The 23669-nt window shown below is 38.8% G+C and overlaps 1 protein-coding gene across 1 annotated transcript in view; it reads right to left on the bottom strand.

Annotated features, from left to right (window-relative positions):
- KCNB2 (potassium voltage-gated channel subfamily B member 2) overlaps window positions 1-23669 on the bottom strand; it is a 323166-nt gene that overhangs the window by 66193 nt on the left and 233304 nt on the right. The gene's annotated exons all lie outside the window — the stretch shown is intronic.

Raw genomic sequence — 23669 nt, 5'->3', positions numbered from 1 at the left:
ATTCGCTATTCCCTTAACCATCCTAGTATATAGTACTACTAGTACTTTCTTGTCTTTAGTAAACATACTGAGTATGTCCACATATGAGCTTTAATGAGCACTTAATGTGCATTTTAATGTGCATTCAATGTCACTGAAAAAAGTACTCTTTAGTTAATGAACATTAAAATAGGCTAATGCGCATTAAGCATCACTAAAAACCGTGTTCCTTAGTTAATGCACATTAAGACACGCTAATGTGCACTTTCCTAGTACCTCACAGTGGACAGCATTTTTACATGTGCTTTGGGACACAGTGCTGGAGGCTTTAATTAGCAAGCTGCACTAATTAAAGCATCTGTGTGTCATGTGTATCAGTGTCCCCATGCGGCCTCTCATTGAAAAAATAGTGGCAGGCCGCTTTGAACTAAAGCTCATTGAATGTGTTTTATTACAACATGCCCTCCCACCATTTTTTCAGCACGGATGCATGAGGACGTCCGTACACATGACGTAGAAGACTGCCACAGCACGTCAAATCCAGTGTGTTGGAGCAGGTTCCTCTCATGTCTGTAGGAGCCCAGAGGTACTAGATTTAATGTGCATTAACTAAAGCATGTTAATGCATATGCAGATACGTCCACTGTGTCCTAATACAACCCAACATAATTTAGATGTAAAGAGCTGTCACTTTCCGCCTTTCTGTAGCAGATAACACGATGCCTACAGTTTGTGTAATGCAGAATATCAGTTTATCACAATACATTAGTATGTTAATTTTGTATAAGTGACTGTGGGACTCTTCAGAATGAAAACCTGCTAAAGGCATTTCATTTATTCATAATAATAATACTGAAACCTGTCAAGCTTATTCCTTTTCTTAGCATTTTCACTATTCCTTTGCCTGTACTTAGGACAAAGGCTAATTTGACTTTGAGGAGGCACCATGTAATGCAAGAGTTTGGATAGCCTAAGATGCAAAAGCCTATTGAGAACTGATTGAGAGCACTATTGTTCCTAAAACAGATTGAAGTGTCTGGTGCTAGTGATAACATTCCTGCTCTTTCCCTGGCCAAAACAGAAAAAAATTACAAAGCAACCCCCCACCTCTTCAAGAAACCTACTTCTTTCATTTATGTCAACAACTGAAATCATCAGAGAATAAATTGTACCCTTGGGAGTCATGCTGGTGTTACCAATTCTTCCTGTTGATTTACCACTTTACACAGTTTATTCCAATATGCTGATATGTCACATCTTGCTGTGTTTTTGTTCTTTCTTGTCTTTTTCTCCATGGACTCTATTGATTTCCTCACATGGTCCATTCAGCATAATAAAAATATCAAGAAGATTTCCTAAATAGGTTTTGTGAAACACAAAAGGTTATCACTAATGCACCCTCAATGAAGTTTTTAACAGAAGTTCTGAATGGGTTTCAACCTCTGTAGAGACTCTTGAAAAAAATTATGGTGTATCTAACTTCTCTAGTTATATTGACTCTCTAGGTAAAATCTCAGGTAGAAAATAAATCCCTCTGCACAGATTTGTCATGTGACACTTAAAATTTCTTTCCAATATGTTAGATTTTTCTTTAGTTTAACTGTAGACATCTCTGTGATACAAGTGGTACACAGAAGCAAAGGAAAGTTATCTGTGATACATCCTCATTGAAAATCCGCCTTGTTCTTAATTGGTGAAATGATTCGGGATGCTTTTACATCTCTAATTTAAACACAGCTAATTAAATAATAAATCAAAGAGTTCAAAATGATTCAAAATGGCACATTCATAATTCTTAAAAATTACAATAATAAACCTGGTTATGTAAATAAATAGGGTTAATTATCATATACTGGCAAAGTCACACATTCTCCAAAGAATGGTGTGTTTAGGTACAAATGATTAAACTGTAATATTACAGCACTAATAGGGATGAACTTATTTCCTGAGTTCTAATTATGTGCCTCCAAAAAAGGTGTAAGCTATGTTCTCTGAAAAGCTAATTATTACAGCAAGAGAGCTTCACTTTCTGCATTACAAATAACTTAATCCCTGGAGCAATAAGTGAACTGAAGTAAATGTGACAATGTTCTTTCCACAAGGATAAACATTTGATCTAGAACAGTTAACCTCTTAAATACTGGGAAACATCATTTTACTGTCCTGAAAATGAATGAGCTTTTTCAAACATTTCAGATTTTGGACCATATAAAACAATCATTTGTAGTGTTTGTAGACAAGCAATTTTTCCTCTTCAGTTTTCTTCAAAGAAAGAAAAAAGAAACCTTTGCTTTCAATTTTCAGTCTTAAGAGTTATTCACTCATTATTCTTAAAGCATCTTTATAAATCATTAATATGTTATTCTTTTTAAAGATGAAGTCACATGTGATTAAACCACAAAATGGTGCTAGTCTGAAATAGCTATCCTTTATGTAATGAAGCAATAAGAGGTGGTCTAATGTGCACTGCTGTATTGTAGTCTAGTGCCTGTAAGTAGAGGGAATGATTACATAAAGCCTAAAGGCTCCCCAAAATTGAAACATAATCAGGTCAAAAGATAAACATTTTCATAGGAGTGGTGATTATGCAGAGGAGGTAGATAGGCAGATATGTTCCAAGCCTTCTTTTTGGAGTCGGATTGCTAAGGACACGCAAGTCAGTAACACAAATACCCTGCCTGTTATTTTTGAAGTGTTGCTAGAAGGCTGGATACTATGTCAGGCTGACATTGATTTTTATGGGAGATATTGGCAAAGTGAAGTCTAGAGAGACAATAACAGGAACTGTTTGGTCCCAGCTTGCTTCACTCTTGCATACTGAAAGAACAGTTAATTGATTTTATTTATAAAAACTCCCTCACACTCTGGTCAAGGGACTCAACAAACAGCATTATAAAAATAGCCCCATTGACCCACCCAGTGCCAAAAGCTGAAGAAGAGTTGAATAACCTCTTCTGAAAGGTAATATCTCATTAACATGTCAGACTTCTTTACAGATATGCTTGCCAGGCCAGGAAGTGAAATCTAATGACCACAGAGAGACATTTTCTTAGCAAAGTATAGCAATGAAGTTGCATCCATCTGGGTCTTTCTAGAGCACCTGTGGATACTTAAGCCCAAATATAGTAAAGTACTGGGGAAAAATCAGTACTCTCAAAACAAAAGCTAAGTGCAGGATGGAAATGAAGCTCACAGTGAGTTAAAATTTGTTAGTTAGGCTACTGAACAAATCCCCTAACTTTTAACAAAATAGCAAAGAAATTAATTTCTAATTTTATACTGACAGAACAAGTTAAGGTTCATTAGAAGACATGATCGTTTCTAGGCATAACTGGCAATGTTCATAGTCATATTTATGAAGTGTTTTGATACAAAAACACAAACCTTCCCAGGTTTAGTCCACCCAGATGTACTTGCTCAGGGATGCATCCACATAGGAATCGGCAGTAATATTCTAGAGTAGGAGAATAGGAAGGAGAAAGGTCTCCTTAGCTTGGGTAAAAATTGTGAGTGTCTCCAATTCCCTCCACAGCCTCCACTGCTAGGATAGGAGGTATCCTGCTTCCCTTCCCCATGTACCTCAGTGGAGAGGTCTTTGCACCACCAGTACTGGGACTACCCATTCCAGGAGTATTCCTGGTTGATTGCAAGAGAAAGATAAGTCTTGCTCCAGAGATGTGACAGGGCAACTGACACTGGGGCAGTGGCAACTTCCAGCTGTTGACTCTAGCTGTTAATTTTCCACAACTGTCCTTCCCCCTGCTTTAGTTATGCTATTGCCGTGTTCCGCTTATAATCCTGAACAGCACTGTTAGCCTGCAGACTGCAACTTCATGGGAACTTTCCTATTTCTCAGTGGCTCTGTGTTTAGAAAAACACAACTTTGGAATGGAGTAACTGCTACAGCAAATATTCTCCTCATTCTATAGAAGCCAGTATATATAATTACATCAACATCTGAGTACTGTGCTTGACAAATATTGTTTAATATACAGAAGTCCAGACACAACCAAAATAAGGTGGTATCCTGCTAAATCAGGGGTAGGCAATGCTTTTGGGCAGAGTGCCCGAAATACCTGCAACCTCGACTTGTAAGATGTTGGTTTGCCAGGGCAGATGGCATGGGAGCCACGAGGGTCTGACCCTTGTTGTGGCAGCGGAGACCTGGCCCCTTCCCCACCCTCTGCCCAGAGGCCCAGGTGCCAAGCACAGTGCCTTGGTGTGCCACACTGCCACTTGTGCTGGAGGTTGCCTAACCCTGTGTTAAACTGTGACAGGAATGAGAGAGTTAGCGTCAAAACCCCTCAATGAACCAGTGAAAAGTACAGCTAAATTTCTCTTTTGGATTGCCTAAGAACAAACACCTGTCACAAGGCAGAATCACCCAAAATAATATTCTGAAGTACAAGTTACCCACCAAAAATGGCCCTAATTTACTTTAAAGGGATAAATTATGGTGTGACCAGAATGGTAATTAACATATTTAAGATTTAACCCAGAGATTGATGAAGATGGTTTATATTCACTGGAAGTGAAGGTTTTAGAGGAATCTAATTTAAGTACCTAAAATTATAAAGTGGATTGATAGAACTAATCCAAATGCTTCACATACAATTAAAGTACATGAAAATGAGAAGACATATTATTTATAAATTATGAAATTAAGAATAAGATGACAGCTTTATGCCTAGGGTAATAAGCATAAGAAATACTTAATGAGCCCTTCAAGCAAGCAATATTGAAGAGAGAAGCAGATTAATTTCAAACAAAAAGGACAAAAGGGTATGATGGACATATAATTAGAGAATGGAAATTGTGGGGAAACAATTGTCTGCTGTTCACTTGTTCCCTGCACAAATATTTGTTATGTTCTCATGACTATTTTAGAAATCTGACACAATGGATCAATGATAAAAAAATAAACAAAAGAAAAGTGTTGATGAGCTATAGCCTTTTCATTATATTTGCATGCTGCATTTTTTTGTTTAGCATGATAATTAGACAAATATAAAACTTTAACAGAGATGGATGAAACTTTCATTTAGTTTTCAGCTTTATGACATAATTCCTATTCCAAAAACAAATGCCAATAAAAAAAATTAAAAAACAGAATGACTTTATTGGTTTTCAATGCATTAGACACATGAATAGTCTTCTTGGCTAGGATAATGGCCTTCCTAGAGCTAATGAATACTCATAATATTCATTCAGTCTGGTAATAATATAGCACAAAGAGATACCAACATGTGAATTAAATTGAAAGGAAGTACTAGATACAGGGTGTGTCTACAGGTGCTATTAGTGTGCAGCAATAAACTGTGGAGCTTATTGCTCTGTAGCTAATTGCTCCTGAGAAGCCCCTAGGAGCATGGCTTACACATTCACCTGGACCACAGCATATTGGGCCTGGGTGGAGCAGCCCTGGCTGGCAGGGGTCTCCGGAAGTTGGCTTGCCAGCCCAGGGCTGCTCTGACTGGGCTCAAAGTATTGTAGAGGGGCTCCCTTGGGCACGAGGGTGCTTAAAAATGGGTCTAGATGGCAGGTGGCTCCTGTGCTCAGGCACCCTCGTGCCTTAGCCAGCTGGTTAGCATCTACACAGGCACTGTTGCTCATGAAAAACTCTGGAGCAGGGCAGTACTTGTATTTACAAGTACTACCCAGCTGTGGAGCTTATTGGTTTCCTAAGCTGTTTATTGCACAGTTAATTAGTCAACTGCGCAGTACATGTCTCATGTAGATGTGCCCAAAATTAGGAAATCAGAGCGCTGGATAGAAGTAGAAGGAATTTTAAAAGAAGACTAATTCGTTATAAAAAATGGGAGATTTAGGCAGTTGCTTTGCATCATTGGTGATTCTCAGGCAGAGTGACCTAGTGGTGCCCATCTCCTCTCCAGGTGTAGATGGCTGTTGGCTTGCAGGGAGCTCATCCATGCCCTTTGACAGGTCTTTTTTTTAGTCCTGCTGGGTGTCTACATACCTTCCTCACCCAGGCTAGCCCAGATTTGTTGCCAACAACCTGACCCCAGAACAGTCTGTACTGGTTTACATGGTACCAGATAGCAGATCCAGAGAGGCCTGGCCTAACTGACTGTTGGGGGGTGGGCATAGTGGGAGGAGGAAGGGTCATCTGAAATTCAGGGTTGTCTTAGATTCAAGTAAATACAGTATTCTTCCTTACCATTAGTAAAAGTTCCAACAAGTGGTATAGACATCTGTGTCCGCTTATTGTTAGAAATGTAAAGATATAAAAATACTAGCTACTTGCTGTGAGACTGCCAAGGCAAATGCAGTGTGCTTTGGAAATAGATTTTAGATGTAATAAAATACCTGCAGGACAAAAATACAAATTAAGAAATGGAAGAGAAGGACAGAAACCAAAGACTTAAGCCAGGAAATAGTAGCCTAAATCACAAAGCCAGCAAAAAGTGGAAGAAAGTAATAAGCAAACAAGGGGGAGGAGAATTTGGATTGAAACTTGTTATGAAACCCTTTAAGTAAAACTTTACATAATTTTTTCACATTGAGATTACTGGAGCATTGGCAATTACATGCACATAACCTACAGGGTTTCTGTAGATCTTTAGTACTGTCATCTTCCATTTACATCTGCTCATTGAAGGTTCTCAATAATGTGTAAGAAATGTTCAGCACCCTATAATTTGACAATCTGGCAACATTTATGGCACTATCTGCCTACATTTCTAAGAATCCTGCAGGATCAGTGCCTAACCTAAGACATGGGGGAGAGACTTGAAAGCACAGCAGGTGCAGGGTAACATTTTTAGAAGAGTGGGTGAAACTTGGAGGTTTGGATCACTTATTGGCTTGGGCTCTTGTGCAAACCTCATCCAAACTGCCTGCAGCTAAACAAGCTAGTCCTTCCATGTCCTGTTGGAAATTGGGTAAGAACAAGCTTTCTCACCACCTTCCTGTCTCTCTTCTTTCAGGTAGCATGGCAATAATGTAAGCATAGTCCCTCTTGTGAAGCTTTAGTATTAAAGCTTCCATCCTCATTTACAGCCAAAAAGCACACAAGTACCTCAGAGCAAAAAAATAAATAAATACATTTTTAAGTTAACGGAACTTCCTCTAAAGGGCCCAGCTGCGGGCAAAGATTCAGGGCCTTTCTAATTTCATTTAAAATAGTTCATCCACTTACACTCATTAAACACTATTATAAGAACTAAGCAAGAAGGCAGTGGGAAGGCTGTACCGCTAATACTGTACTTGTAAGGGGTCTGGATTTTTTTCTTGTTGAAACCAGCTAAGAATGTAAGCAAACTAGTACCAGGAAAGGAGGCCACAGATAAAAAGAAGAATAGTTAAGTCTGAATAAAATTACTTGTGATTATTAGATGATGCCTACCTGTTGAGCACATACTTTTTTTGTATTCATTCTACTCTATGGTTCTTTGGATGTAGTAATTCTGATCGGCATTCAACTAAAAGGCCCAGGGAATGGTGAAATATTCCATCTTGAACTTATTCCACCTAAACCTTGTTACAGCTCCACAGTGGGATTTAACTACTAAAGTTTTTCAGGGAAATGATAGTCCAGTACCACTGGGAGGAAGAGACTACTACTTTACTGGCAGGTCTTCATCCAAGAGCAACTATAGCAATGAACTGTCTAGGCGCATTGGCCGTTCACCTTTTCTGGACAGCACTGACTGCGTTTGCTGCATTGACTGCATATATGGGGTTACAGCTATTTTACTGCCTCTGATTCTCCAGTGGAATTAGTGCAGAAACTAGTTTAAACTGTCTGTAAATGTAGCCCATTAGAGTAAGGCATATACAGAACTTTAGGATTCATTTTATAGGGGCTAAGAGGTTGGAGAAAAGTGGGGCTAACTTAGTGAAGACATTAAAGCATGCTACATCTCAAAGAGGGAACACTGGAAAAAGATTTCTTCTTGTTTTTCATTTACCAAGTACGTTTCTCAACAAAAGTAAGTGATTCACTGTGGGCTCAAACTTGCATTTTTGTCACTTTTTAGTTAAAGAATATTATCATGGCTTAGCATTAATTCTATATTTCAACATTTTTCATGTAATAAATCTTAAGTTCCATTTAGAAAATGAATCCATAGAAAGGGCAGACAGATGGAGATCCATGTGCTGTTTTGTAATAAGTCCAGCATTACTTAAATAAGATAAATATTGAAACCCTGAAGCCTAAAACTGTCTTCTTTCATAAAAAAATCCTGTGAGAATTGAAGAGTTGCCAGTATTTATGAATTATCATCCAATATATAGCATATTGCTAGGAGTGTGTGATACTGAATTAACTACCTATAAATTTGCTCTGAGACGCATACATTTCCAGGCTCTGGAGGCATATTCTTCAAGGCAGTGGTCTCATGCACAAAAATGGCATAGGCAAGCCTACATCACTTAGGCACATATGAAAATGTTATTTTTATGCTGTGCCAGTTTTTCCAAATGTAAAATGGGAATAATACTGACAGAGATGTTTTAATTTGGTAATGTCTTGAAACTGAGGTACTTGGATGAAGATACATTAGATGAGCATGGTACAGTATTCATCCCTTAAATACCAGCCAATAACCTAAAAAACTGAGATGATTCTCTCAGAATTTGTAACACTTCTTACATTGCATAACCTGAGATAATCTCATCTCCTTACCTGAGGCACAACTTGCAAGTAATGAACAGAGGTAATTAAAGTTTCTATTCACAGATCCTGGCCAGGCACAAATTGGCCAACAGGCTGCAATTTCAGAAGCAGTCTGACAGGCAAAAAAGACAATATAACAGGCTCTCCCCTGCATAAAGTGAATGGGAGCTGGTAATAGACTTGAGGACAAACTTCAGCTTGAGAAATGCCTCAAGCCATATTATCTAAATCAACCCAACTTGAATTATATTCCAATCTTAATTTTTCTTTGTGATGTATACCCACATCGAAAGCACTACTGAAGTCATTGTGACAAAGAGGTGAATCAGAGACACAGTCACCTACTAGATACTCATTTGGTTTCTAATTTAAGCATGGACGTGGTTTGGACATAATCATCAGAGCAAACAATCAGAAATGGAAAATATAGAGGTCAAAAGAGAAATTAATCTGACATCTAAGTACAAAGGCAAGGAACTGCTTCTAAATTCCAAAACAGGAAGTAAACACTAAGTAAAGATTACAGGGCAAAAGTATGACTTATTCATGTGAAATACCATTGAGTTAGACAGGAGAAATCTTCCTTTAATGCCAGAACCATTGCAATGTCAGAGGATATTCAATGGGCAAATGTAATATGAAATAGTCCATTGTGTCAGGATTAAGTTTTCTCCTGGCTTTTGCAAAGGTTTTTGGCTTTTGCAAAGGTAGAAAAACATTACTGAGACTGATTTAAGTGACAACCTTTAAGGAGTTGTGACAGGGAAGAGTATTTGGAATCTGAGCCTGGCACTTGAAAAGGAAATCATGTAATGTATTTGATAAGTGCAACAACTCAGGGAGGCAGGATACAAGTAAGGAAGACAAGTAAAAATTAGTCTGCTACTTGATAGTTAGAAAATGGCGTTTAGAGGTTTGTTTTTGGGAATTGGCTTGTAGGTAAAATAGATATTGCATTAGAACAATGGTCTGGGGAAATGGCAAGGGTTAACTGACTTCTAAAAGCCTGTTTGTGACAGTTTGTTCAAGGCTCACTGTGTGTGCCGCAGGCAAGCAGCAAGCCGACACACAGGCTGCAAAACTGAAAACATGTACCACACTGTTTCATAACGTGAGATAAGGTGGCACCAGGTCATAGTGCCCAGTTGCAGAGCCCTTGGGATTTCCAGTTTTGGGGAACAGACCAAGTTCTGAGAAGACCAGCAAAGACCAAATTAGCATGTATACATATGATGGTTATGTGAAATAAAGGAATATCCTGACAGGACAGAACGTGGACAATATGATGACCACAGAGAGACCACTCAATGATGCCCAAAAATGAAGAGTCATCACAGAGGGGAAAAAGATACAAAAGGAGGGATTTTAGAGCAGCAAAGGGTCCCCGAGAGGGGAACCCAAGGCCACCACAGACCGAGGACACACCACCAGCCCATCTCACCCACCCTATTGTGGGGGGCAGGGGAAGCCTCAGCCTCTGACCTCCAGGCTGCTGACACTTGACATTCAAGAGACAACTTTAGAGTAAAGTTCGCACACTGGCCAGATGTACCTTGACTCTGTGAACCCTGGGACTGGTAGATATAGAATTGTTTGTATTATTCTTATTTGCTATCACTGTGTATCAATAACATTCACCTACTAATGAATGGAGAAGTTGTGGTTGGTCTGAGGGTTTGGGGTCTGCCCAGACCAAGGTATCTGGGTCATAAATCCAGTGCCGACAGTACTAACTAAATGTATGAACATGACAAATCTCTTAAACTTCTCTCTATGCTCCCTTTTGCATAAAGGTAAGATAATTACATTTTGCCACTTCTGTCAAGCACTTGGAAATTCATGAATGTCCTTGAAGCTCAATGTTTTTAAATTCGGGTGTATAAAATTAGCCTCTAGATCCATGTGTAGGCATCTAAACAAAAGAGCTAATTTTCAGAGGTTCTGGATACCTTTCTTGAAGTTGAGAGGCCTCATCACTTCTGAAATTTAGGAACAGAGGAATTTGTTTTAAGCATCAAAATTTGAGCCATGAAAGTTAGTGAACACTCAAAAATCTGGCTGGATATCCCAGATCACAGAGGAAGTCAGTAGTACAGCTGCATATGCATCCAATTTTTAAAACCCTGGTTCAGAGGCTTAATCACAAGACTGCCCTATCTCTCTAATTTTTTGCTGCAACAAGGAGTTAAAACCAAACACATAACCAATTTCAAATAAAAACAATTTGGGAAAATTGTGTAGGTATTTCTTCTTTGATCCTAACAATCTTGAAATAGTCATCTTGAGTGGTAGGATAGCTAGTTTTCATGGTATTTGGGGTACTTCTTAGGCTGCAAACAGGCTTTCCCTTTGTGCCACCATAAACATTTTTATGGTGGCACAAAATCCAAGTGAATAGTCATCTGGGCCATCTTAGTCACATTTGTGAGCATGACAATTCTTAGTCCTAAATTGTGCTGCCTTTTCATGCTTGGTGTCTTTTTACTTATGGCAGGAACGCGGAGGCAGCCTGGGGCTGCCCAAGCTCCCCAGCTATCTTAGGCAGGTGCAGAACATCTGATCCTGCTCCAAATGTGACATTTGTTTATACCCTTAAAGACCCAGTGCTTAGGGCAAGTAAAATATATGGACATTTCAGTATATATTTAGAACATAAAGGAATTTTCTACCCCTCATATTTACAAAGAACAGATGAAAACATGACCTTGAATGAGCTTTAAAAGTAACCCCCCATAATGTAAATTAAAATAATCTAAACTGTATTATCATAATTATTACTACTGCTACTACTACTATTATTATTTTAAAGCAATGATTTTAAGATGATGTCATAGTTATTGGAACTTCATTAATGATTTTGGAATGCTTTAAGCTGGCAATACTGGAGAGTGGGTAAAGTAACTTTCAGGCTCAGGCAATTAATTACGCATTGAACATGTTCAGCAATCTCTTCCTTGTGTTTATAAGTGGCTTCAGAGAACAGATGAGAGCATCTAGCTGCAAGTCTTCCATTGCTAGGCTACTTGGAAAAGTGCAGGAGTCTGTGAAAATTCTGGGCTGACTGCTTCAAAACCTTGACAATATGTTTAGTTTGCATAAATTAGGCAAAACATATTTTGTTTTGTTCAGTGTGCTCTGAACTTTCAGAGTTATATAATTATCTGCTCAGATGGTCCTACAGTTTTATTTTGACTGAAAAAAAATTGTAAACATTGATAAAATAATTCTAGACTGATTACTTGGCAGCTGTGCCACTTTTTAGTATTAAAGAGACACAGGTTAAGGACTTCTTTTTAATGAGGGATATTCATACTTGCAAACCTTTACTTGACATGTTTAGTGTTACGTATTCAAACCTCTAAGAGATTCTGGGCTTTTTTGAGGTTAGATACTACAGGGATAAATAACAGAATTTCTATTCTGTGGGTAATACACTAACTTCAAAATTTCAATTAGTCTAACCTATATGAAAAACCAAAATCTCATTTTTTGGGGGGAAAAATAAATGTTAAAAAATATATTGCTTCACACTTATAAAATTTTTTATTTTTTATAAAATAAAATATTTGGCTCAACTATAAATCAGTTTTCATCTATAAGATTAAGATAAAAATAATCTGTTTTGTAAATTACTGACCTCTACTTACTATAAGGACTATATGATAGCCAAATTTATATTATATTGTATTGTATTGTATTAGGTATATTATAATGTCACAACAAAGTATTTAGGTAATTGCCTGCTGAATAATTTGACAAGTTCACATGAAATGTCTGAACTTTATTGAATCAATATTGCTTAACAGAAAACTTTTCTGTCTGAAAGATTTTGAACAATTCTAGTATTCCTATTCACCAGCACTTTCTTGTCCCTTGCAAGTAAGTCTCTGTACTAAAAGTGAACATCAAGAAGGAGCTCTATATACTAAAAATGAACATCAAGAAGGAGATGCAGAAGAGTTATAGATTTTTCTATCCAGCACATTGTATTATGATTTGGCTATGTCAGAGGTATCTAGTTTTCTATCTGTGAAAACAAATTTGATCTAATGTATTAACTACATGTATCATGAATAATCATTTTTACTTTTTTACAAAGGAATATAAACTAGGTGTAAAATCCCATTCTCATTTTGCAGCAATTTATATCTGTTCTGCACAAGTGCAAATAAATGACTGCACAAGTGCAAATAAAGTACAGGGCAGGGGAGACGCAAGCTCATGATGAATTCTCCATGTAATTATGTACGTCTAGTCTTGGTTATTACAACTTCACTGAACAGCCCTATTAGCACGTGTCGTTCACAAATAAAAAGCTTTTTCTTACTGAAGCAGCAGTACAAAGACAGGCTGGGGGTGATTGTGAAGGTGGTTCCAAAGCATCACATACCTCCTTGCAGATTTTCCTGTATATTGATTAAAATATTACTGGCTGCAGTTTAGGTAGGACATTCATTTGAACCAAGAGCTCCAAATAGAACTTTTTTACACAAATTGTTTTCCTGGTCAGCTTGAAGTCTATCATCTATTCTTGAATTAATTTTTTGCAAGGGTTTTTGTGTGTGTGTTTCTTTACATACTCCAAATTCCCCTCTTAACAACATTGTATGTTTTTGTTCTTATGCCGTTATCAGAAAGCCTGTAAGGATTACAAAGGATGTTTGGATTCTATTATCAATGACTAGTTCCACAAAAAAGCATTGAATCTTTATTGCAACACTATGTTCCTTGGAAGGACTTTTATTTTGTACATGGTGTAAGTGTAGCCATGATAGCCAATGGATAATGACTTCAGCTATGTTACAGGGATACCAGCCTTTTCTATTGCTGGCCCATGTCAGACACTTGAGGCCAGGAAATAAAGCTCACTATTCCTGCAGAGAACTGGAGGATGTGGTTGCAACACTTCCAATTTTTTGTGGAAGCTTTTTTCTTATTGGAGGTACAAAACAAGCTATTATAACAAAGATATATGTAAGCCTGCTATATCCACGTGAAGGAGGACAGAATTTAGTAGAGTCCGAAACAGAGTAAATCCTTTTATCTAGGTTGAAAGGCCATCTGCACATGATCAAACTTAGGTACAACTAAACTATTCAGAAAGCACAGAGAATCTATTCTTCAATAAACTGATGAAAAGGTTGATGTCCTGGGATTTGTTGGGGAATACATCCATACAGAACTAGCATAAACAGAAACAAAAACCAATGAACAAACAAAATAAAATATTTCTCAAAGTTTAAAAAAAGGAAACCCAATTCCTTCCATTAATTCCTCCCTCCCTTCCTTTACCACCCTCCAAAAAAGCTCATGAAAACCTAATAAGCCTGTATTTCTGTCTCATTTACAAAACAACAATAATATGACTGACTTTGACGGGAACACAGTAACCTACAATTTTTAATGTGGAAAATTTTTGCTAAAAGCCTGAGTTTTTCCAGCACATTGACTCTCCATCTTTTTCAAATTTGAGCTTAAGACATATATTTCCCTTGCCTTCGTTCCTCTAATATTAACTATTGCCTTAATCCTTTTATTTACCAGTCACCACCCCTTGCAATATCTTGACACGACAAATGTCTGCAACCTTCCTGTCTATTTACAACCTTACTATATTTTATTATTCTATATAAAGCTGCATACTTAATGGTAATAGTTAGAATTACGAAGTTTTTCTTGTCTGTAAAAGCTTTTTAGAAATCACATACTGCATATTTTCCAAGCTGTTTATCTGAAATTACACCAGGATTTGCTGCAATTACTCTAAAGGAATGATCTTGAAATATAACGGATAGTTTTTAATAGAGAGCATTTCATGTTCATCTGAGCATCAACACTTTCACAATGTTCTCCAGCTGTACCTTTTTCTAGCATTGCTTATTGTTAATATAGATTATTATTCACAGTAGTTGCTTACAGAGGTTTATTACTAACATGAAAGCCAGCAGGATCAGGAAGTATTTCACTCCCCTAATGCAACTGGCAGGGTCATTTCAGTGGGATGTTCATTTTTTTTTGGAATAGCTAGCTGCACAGCTTTTGATTGTCTCCGTGTATTTGGATGGCAGTAGTCCATCTTCATATGTTTCAGTGCAGGTTTCTAAGGTGTGCCAACTTCTCTGCTGACACTGCTTTCTGAAGCTTCCAAGGTGCCTGATGCCATGAATTACAGCATGGTCCTTTACCTTGGATTCAGCTAAAGTTGATCAAATTCTAAATACTTGTGATGAAACATGGGTCTCAATGAGCAAAGGGGGCAAGGATTCATTCTAAGGATTAATTATGTCTCGAGCAAAGGAGGCAAGGCTTCATTCTAAGGATTAATTATGTCTTGGGCATAAGCCTTGCTGGGTAGAAAGTAGTTAGGGAGGAGGGGCACTGCCCAAGCAGAGACTCCTGGAGGTTTTATGCTTGTGTAAGGATGGTAGGAAATTTTCTGAGGAAACAAAATTTCCTTAAAAAAGGGATTTTTTTCTGTTTCATCAGAAAATTTCCTACCGTCATCTTCCTTACACAAGCATAAAGCTTCCAGGAATCTTTGCTTGGGCAGTGCTCCTCCTCCTCAAGCACCTTCTACTCAGCAAGGCTTATACCTGAGATATAACTAATCCTCAGAATGAAGCCTTGCCTCCTTTGTGATTTCAAAGTTCTTTTTATCAGAGTGACACAGGCACTGGAGCTGCTGAAACTTGCACATGGCAGTCCTTCAGAAAAACCTGCCTTATCCTCAGGAGCAGGAGAAAGTTAACAAGTAAAAAGTCTGTTTTTGTACCACAGTGTGCTCTAGATTAAACTTTAATATCCCAAAGTTTTTTTTCAGAGCCCCAGGCAGCCCTCAACCAATAAATCCTGCTTAAATGAAAAGGCATTTCTAGTTATGCCTCAGGCAAATAATAATGTGTACAAATCTCTGGCAGAGTTAGTTCCAGACCCTACAGATTTTTTTGATAAGCACTTCTTTAACAGAGATAAAAATAAGTTAATTCACCTACTTCAGCCCAGAACAGTAAGTCCCTGTTACTAGAAATCTCGTTTCAGTAACACTGAAAAAGTTTTTGTCTGGGTTTGGAGAAAGAGTGAGAGGTGCACACAAGGAAAGGTACCTACTTGAACTGAGTTAGAAATCAGACATACAGATGCACAGGTTGGAGTGTCATCACTGTTACTATTTATTATTAATTGTATTGTGATGTTACAGCCTAAACAGGAGCTTTCAAATTAATACACATGCTTCCTTATGCCTCGCTGATGTAGGGCTTAACTAATTACTAAGGTGGAACTAGGGCATGAATAACCCACCTCCCTTTAGAATAGCTAACATTTTTCAACAGGAAGATTCTAGTATTAGAGCTGAATAAATGGTAGATCTTGACAAAAGGTTTTATGTATGGAAGTTCCCTAACTTATAAAATGCTGAGGTCAGAGTGGAAAGTTTCCTTGCAATGACTGAGCAAAATTCCTTAGCAAATTTTAATTGTTAATAATAATGTTAATGGTAACAGCAATTCTATATGTAGAAGCAGTCTATAATGTAAGCAGCCAAATACAGTGATTTCCTGAAGCTTTGGTACTGTAGAGTACGCTGTTGTTCCCTGAATGGTGTGGGGAATGAATTATGACTTTTTGCTGAGAGCAGTCTGAATTATGGATTCAATGTATGTAAGTCAGTTCATATAAAATATTTCTATGGGTTATAACCTGGCTGCTTAGGCATATGATCTGCATTCGTTGCACTGTATTTTTATGGTGATAAGCCTTGACACAAGGTCTGAGCCATCTTTCTTTGAGAAACTGTACTGATGAAAATGAAAAATGAACACCCTCTCTCCAAGACACATCATTTCAAACTGCTCAGCCGTTCAGTCAAGTGTAGTGAGGAGCAGTCATTACATAATACACAATGGGCATATCTACATGTGGCTTTTAATACACATCAATAAGCTCTGGAGCTCTTATTGTTCCAGAGCTTATTGCTGCCAGGTGCACATCTGCACGTACACCTGGGATCTTGGCATGCTGAGCTTGGGTGGAGCAGCCCCAGATGGCAGGGGGCTTCGGAGGTCAGCCTGCCAGCCTGGGGCTGCTCTCCTGGGCTCAACGTGCTGAGGAGTGGCTGGCTAGGGCATGAGGGTGCTACAGTGCAGGGCTAGCCAGCAGGCAACCCTGCCACTGAAGCACCCCTGTGCCCCAGCCAGCCCCTCCTGTGTCTACACATGTTCTGTTGCGGAGTTCTTTACTCTGCAGCAGGATAATACATATACTTACAAAAATTATCCTGCTGCAGAGTAAATTAGCTTACTCCAGCCAAATAGCGGTGTGTGTAGACACCAAGACACTTACTGCACAGCTAATTAGTCTACTGCAAAGTAAATGTCTCATGTATATATGCCCACTCTGTAACAACCAAACTTATTAATCTTTTTCAGGTTTTAAAGTATTTTCTCTATTTAAAAGTATGAAGGATCTACTCTAAAGAGTAGGGTTTGTTTCTCTGTCTTAAAGCCCCATTTAATCAAAAATGAAAGAACATTAGGTAAGCAACCAGCCTCCCATGCAGCACCCTATCCTAAAGAAGAGTTGTGTGAACTCTTTTACTTTGTAAAACTAACTCTGTTACTTTATTTGTAACATTTTTATGTGTTCAAGAGAGTAAGAGGAAGACAACTGTTTAATAAAATAAATAGAAATATGCATAGCCTGTCTATGAAAAGGAAAATCTGTTTTACCCCTTAAGGCTAGGTGGGTAATCGAGGGCTAGGTGATGACAAGAACTTTTTCCTCTCATTTTAGTGTGCATTGGGGTTTCTCTATATAGCTTGGTGACTGGGTTGGGGAGAGCTGTTGTGTGCAACCAAGCACATGTAGAAATATATTACTTCAGCCACAAGCATGGGAAGAAGTGTTGCCAGGCTGATAAGCAGCAGAATATATTGTGAACATAAAGTAAAGCTACGCTTTCACTGGCATTAGCACATTTTACAAAAAATTACTTTAGACTGCACATTCAGTACATTCACGTATGTCACATCTTGTCCCCTTTTCTGAAACAACAGTCACTTATGCATATATTGCAAGCTTCTCAGATGGCTTGCATTTCTTTTCTGAGTAATGTTGATCACCTCTTAGACTGCTGCCCAAAGGATGTGCTGCACTGACTACTATGTCAGGTTTGTGTTTACATTTCCTTCCTGGGTGGTGGCCATCACTCTCTTAAACATGATTCTGAGGAGGTGGCCTGTCTTCAGTCATGTTGGATTTAGATATGTTCTCATTGGATGTAGGTTGCTCAGAATTGTTAGATCCTGACAGATCAGCATTGCTACTTTCAGGCAACTGGTTGTTGCTGTAGGTTGCAAAGCCAGTGACTCAACAACAGGTGGTGCGCAAACTCTGTTGCTCTGTACTCTGTTCAGCAGTCACTCCTGTAGTTCGTAACTGGTCAATGTGGCAACACCAAACAATATTAGGTGTCATTTGCACTGTGTAGGAAAAGGACCTGTTTGTGAACTCACAGCCGTAGGCTGCTATTTATTAAGTCCTCAGTTATCATGTGCCAATACTCTTTGACTTACATGTAGCTGCCGAAGAATGCCTGTTCCCTTGATAATGTTGCAAAAATATCTTCAATTCATGGTACAGGGTTTTTATCAACTTTCAGTATAGGATTTATAGCAGCCTGGAAGTCTCCACATACTCTTGCTGCACTTCATTTTTTTTACAGTTGGCATTAAAGATGTACTCCACTCACTGCAGGCTACTTTTGAAAATATGCCTTCTCTTTCTAGGTGATCCAGTTCAGCATCTACCTTGGCATGCAGGCTGTAAGAAACTGACTGAGCTTTGTGAAACTCATCCTGTGCATTTTCATTTATTATCATATTTACTGAAATCCAGTGAGGTTTTTTTCCCCTCATTCAACATGGGGAAAAACAAGCCTCATCCTGGATTCAAGTACTAGTACAGCAGCTCCAGTGCTGGCCCCAGGCTGGAGCTACAGACTCGAACTGTCCCAGGCTGGGGCTGGGGTTGAGGTCAGCAGTAGCTACAGTGAGTCTGGGTCAGGGGGCAGTGGCTAGGGTTAGGGACTGGGCAGGAGATGGGACGGCAGCACATATCAGGGATTGGGTCAGGGTAAGGGCAGCAGTACTTGTTGAGGACTGGGTGGACGCGGGGCAGCAGTGCATCAGGGATAAGGCTGGGGATAGGAAAGCAGAGATCATGGCAAAGGGGAATCAGTGCACATTGGGGATCTGGTGGAGAAGGCAGCAGTACATGTTGGGACAGGATGGGTGATGGGGCAGCAGTGCACATGAGGACTGAGCAGCTATGCGCAAGGGGATTAGGTTGGGGATTGAGCAGAATCATTTTGAGGATTTGGCAGCAGCAGGGGTCTGGATGCCGGTGGCAGTGTGGGTCAGGTTTCAGGTTAGGCGGACAGGCAGCAGTGGCACAGGCATGGGGGGCAAGTGGCAGGGGACCAAAGTGTGGGGTCAGGCTGCCTGCTCCCCTTACTCCCCTTGCAGTTGAGGATAAGTTTAAGATGGCCCCTGAGTAACCAGATTCTACAAATGGAAAATTAGAACAAATTTATAGTTTCCCATTTACAGAATCTATTTTGGGGGGATTGGGTGGGAGTCATCTTACATTCAAAATTGTCTTGGATTTGGTACTATCCTGGCTTTGATAAATGTTGGAAGTTACCTGAACATTTGGGAGGCCTGGTTTAATATACCTTCTAACTGTTGTTTAATTTTTTTTAAAGGGACCTTTGGAAGTGCCTACAGCATCTATACATAATTCCAATCCAGGGGAATGTCTTCTAACCTTTCATGGTCTCACAGAACATGTCCCCCCTTTTCAATGGCATAAGTTTAAGAGGTGCCACTTATTATATTCTACTGATGCTGACATCACCCTCTTTGACACGATCTTCTCTCCTGTATATGTTTTTAACAACAGCGGTGTCTTCTTTGATTTCATATTTTTAAAAGTTTTTTTCATATTCTGACTATGAGATAACAGACACTCAGCATCTGTATCCGACTCCATATTAAGTTTTCCCAGCAGCCCAAGGTGTCATCCAGATATCTGATTTGTCATACTTGTTCACATGATAACAGACCCAGAACACTCTTGCTGTGGCCCCAATCTGTAACATATACCTTATTATTGCCTTTGTCTATACTTAATTTTACTCTCTTCCTTATTTCTTGTAGCATGACACGCTACCTGGTGTCCCTTTTTATTAAAACTCTGGCAGTAGAATTTCTTAAACCAGCAACTAGCTGGAGTGGGAGATGCTTTTCCACATCTGCATAGCGCACATCAGACTCCTGACTGCCCTGACTCTTCCTTTGTATACAGGGCCAGATTAACCCTTTAGTGGGCCCTATACAAACCAACTCATGGCCCCTACTTTTTTCACTCAATAATCATATGTAAAATAAGCACTTCTGGGTCCCTTCTTCACTTAGGGCCCTGGGCATGTGCCTAATTTGCCTGTGTGTTAATCTGGCCCTGCTTGTATATTTAATAACTCACTCATTCCTATTTCCATAGCCACTCATCCATACAATACTATGGCATCCTTTGCTGCAGTTTCCATAGCTATTCTAACCTCAACACCACATTTAAAGGGGAGGATTTCCTTTGTATGGCATCATTAAATAGTCCACACAGAAATCTGTCTCTAAGGGCTTTGTTAATTTCATCCTTAAAACTGCAATGTTTTGGCAGTTTCCATAACGCTGTCACAAAAGAGGAAATAGATTCACCTTTAAGCAGATTTCTCTTATGGAACCTGAGCCTTTCTGCAGCGATCAGTTTCTTGGGTGCCAGATGTTCTCAGACAATTTTTACTGTTCCTTTAAAGGTTCTCCTTGCTGGCTTTTCTGAGGTGAGCAGGCTGTGCAGTGTTTCCTCCTGTTAAGCTGAATAATGCACGTTTCCAAGGAGGAATCTCATTGTTAAAACTAACAAGAACAGCTTTAATTTTAAATATTGAATACTATATACTCAAAGCAAACTGCTTACAGTCCATAAACTGAATTTTAAAAAATCAGATGAATACATTTTAACAACACATAAATTCATAGAGATTGTGATCTACATATGTGAATTACCTACTATCAGAATAGGTTACATTAGCTAGATTAATTGAAAAGTATTTGTCCAAATCTGTTGATGAAAAACATTCCTCCACTTTTTGTGTGTTGCCTGTTAAGTAAAAGGAACATTACCTATTTCAGCCTATATTTAAAATTTTGTCATGTATGGATGAAAGCTGGATGGCAGCCCCTCATTTGTCTTGCTGAGCAGCTTCCCGGGAGACAATAATTAGTGTCAAGCACACATTTCTTATTGTTATCATGAGTATAAAATGCTGGTTCCTTGTATCACTGGTAGGGTCATCCTGGCACTTATATATAGAAGATTAAACAAGATTCTATGGCTTTTTATTTTTGTTATATTACCAAGCTATGCAAACTAAATAACAATCCCCGTCCTACGCTCCAACAACCAAATTCATATTTCCTGTAATATTAGATGCATTTTGTATATAAAATTAGTTTTTACCTTACAGCAACACTTTAATTGAAATTATAGAAGAGTGTGAATTAATCAAAATCAATGATCAATATTTCAGCATCAAACTTCATTTTCCCATTATCTACACTTCCACACTGAACTAACTATTTAATGCATTTATTATATAGTCATGGAGAATACAACTGAATTCCTTTCTTCTTCTCATTTTATTGACATCATGAATCATGGAAAAACATTTTAAAACCCAGTTCTACTTCTTATCTTTGTTATACAGCTCAGTATACAGGCACACCTCGGAGATATTGCAGGTTCGGTTCCAGACCACCACAATAAAGCAGTTATCGCAATAAAGCGAGTCACACGAATTTTTTGGTTTCCCAGTGCATATAAAAGTTATGTTTACACTATACTGTAGTCTATTAAGTGTGCAATAGCATTATGTCTAAAAAAAATGTACATACCTTAATTAAAAAATACTTTATTGCTAAAAAAATGCGAAGTGAGCAAATGCTGTTGGAAAAATGGCACCGATAGACTTGCTCCACACAGGGTTGCCACAAACCTTCAATTTGTAAAAAACACAATATCTGCGAAGCGCAATAAAGTGAAGTGCAATAAAACGAGGTATGCCTGTACATATATCTTATACATATAAAAGTTAAACTACTTGGCAGCACTATCAAGTTTTTCAGCATTACAAGAACGAAAACAAGCAATGAAATACAAATACACTTCCCTTCATCTTCTAGACAGATATCAGATCTTACTCAAAGCCTTGATCTAAATCCCTCATTTTGGATAGTCAAAACCTGTACACAAATCTGCTTTTTTGTAATGGATCAAATCCAGTCCCTAGAACTGAACATCTGTGGACTCCAAGGTATCCCAAATCCTGATTTGGATATAAAGTGTAAGAAATGAGCCCATTCAATATATGCCAGAAGACTTTCCATATCCCAGTAAGTAAATTGGAAATTTCCATTTTCTCTCTTCTTTCGTGTTCTTTATTGTGATTAGAAGAACTAGCATGAAATACTTTTCTGCATCTTCTTATGAATCCACCACAGATGTTACATCAAATATTCCAAGTGGAACTGCATTAGCATGCACAACATTTTTTTATCATAATTGTTATCCAACCCATAAAAAGACCATTTCATATCCTTGTGAATCATATTATGCAAACTTTGCAGGACATAATCATGCCCACATCTGTCATAATCCAAATGCATATCTAAGAAGTTAGCATGGCCTAGTTTGGCTGACCTAAGGACCTCATGGCATTTTGCCTGAGTTAGATTGGGGAAGACACATTTTATAATTCAATAACAAACTGTGTTTTTCTCTTTTCTTTTGCCACTGATGCCCTAACATGGCTCTATAAGCATCACAGAAAGCCTTCTTCAGAGTACCACTAAAATGTGGTTTAGCAGATATATAGCTGGAATAAATTTAAGATCTATCGAGGAGTACTTAAATCTAGAGGAGTTCTGGTTTCCAGTGGAAATCTTTCCTCCAGGAAATGAAGTCTAACATGCTTTTGGGGATGGTAAGGGAAGCATTGTTTGTGGGTGTATTTTGTGGGAGGGGACTACCTGAGACAGTGTCTCTTTGAGACACATAGGGAGTGTGGAGAAAGCAGGTTATCTAAGGCATCAAAAGGAAGACTATTTAATTCAGAAATAAAACAGAGCTTTTGCAGTTATAGCTTGAAACCAGGCCTATGATCAAGCTCTGTGAATGATAAGAGGTTTTGCCACATATCTTTAACTAAATTATCATTCTCTTCTATTTAAATTTCTGTCAAGATCTGCTGACCCTACATAGGAATTAAAAATATTTTCCCAATTGTCAAAACAAGTGTAATTTAAGAGTATCCATTAGGGGTGTGCAAAGTGGGTCCTATTCGATTTGGATTCAGATTTGACCCAAATCAGGAACAGTGATTTGATTTGTTGATTTGGATCACTGTCCCTGATTCAATTTGGCCAAATCCGAAATCTGAAGGTTCAATGCTGATTTGGATAATCAGCAATTCGGACACAGACACAGCTTTAAAAGCTTTTTCTACACACCTTTAGGTAGCAGGAACAGCTCGTGATTGCTGTGATGCTGGGGTACATGGAGCATCCCACAGGAGTGCGGGGCAGCAGCCTCCATGTGCTCAGTGGTGAACCCAGAAGTGGATCAGAACTACTTCCTGTCCATTTCTGGGTTTGCCAGGGGGTCCCCCTGCACCTCCTTGGCTCAGCAATCCCATCAAGGGGACCCCGGGTGCTCTCCCCCAACACTGGAGGCACCAGCTGCTGAGCTGGGAGGGTGCAGGGGGGCCCCCCTCCGTGCTCCCTGGTGGACCCAGAAGTGGACTGGAAGTGTTTCTGATCCACTTCCAGGTCTGCTGCTGAGCACACTGGGGAGCCCCCTGTGCTCCAGTGGGACACTCCATGCACCCCAGCATCACAGCATTCACAAGCCCCTCCTACCTAGAGGTATGTAGAAA

The sequence above is a fragment of the Crocodylus porosus genome, unplaced genomic scaffold (assembly GCF_001723895.1).
Source record: "Crocodylus porosus isolate Cpor-Errol unplaced genomic scaffold, CroPor_comp1, whole genome shotgun sequence".
NCBI lineage: Eukaryota > Metazoa > Chordata > Crocodylia > Crocodylidae > Crocodylus > Crocodylus porosus.
Note: the sequence above shows the minus strand (reverse complement) of the source record. Positions and strands in the feature narration are given on the sequence as shown.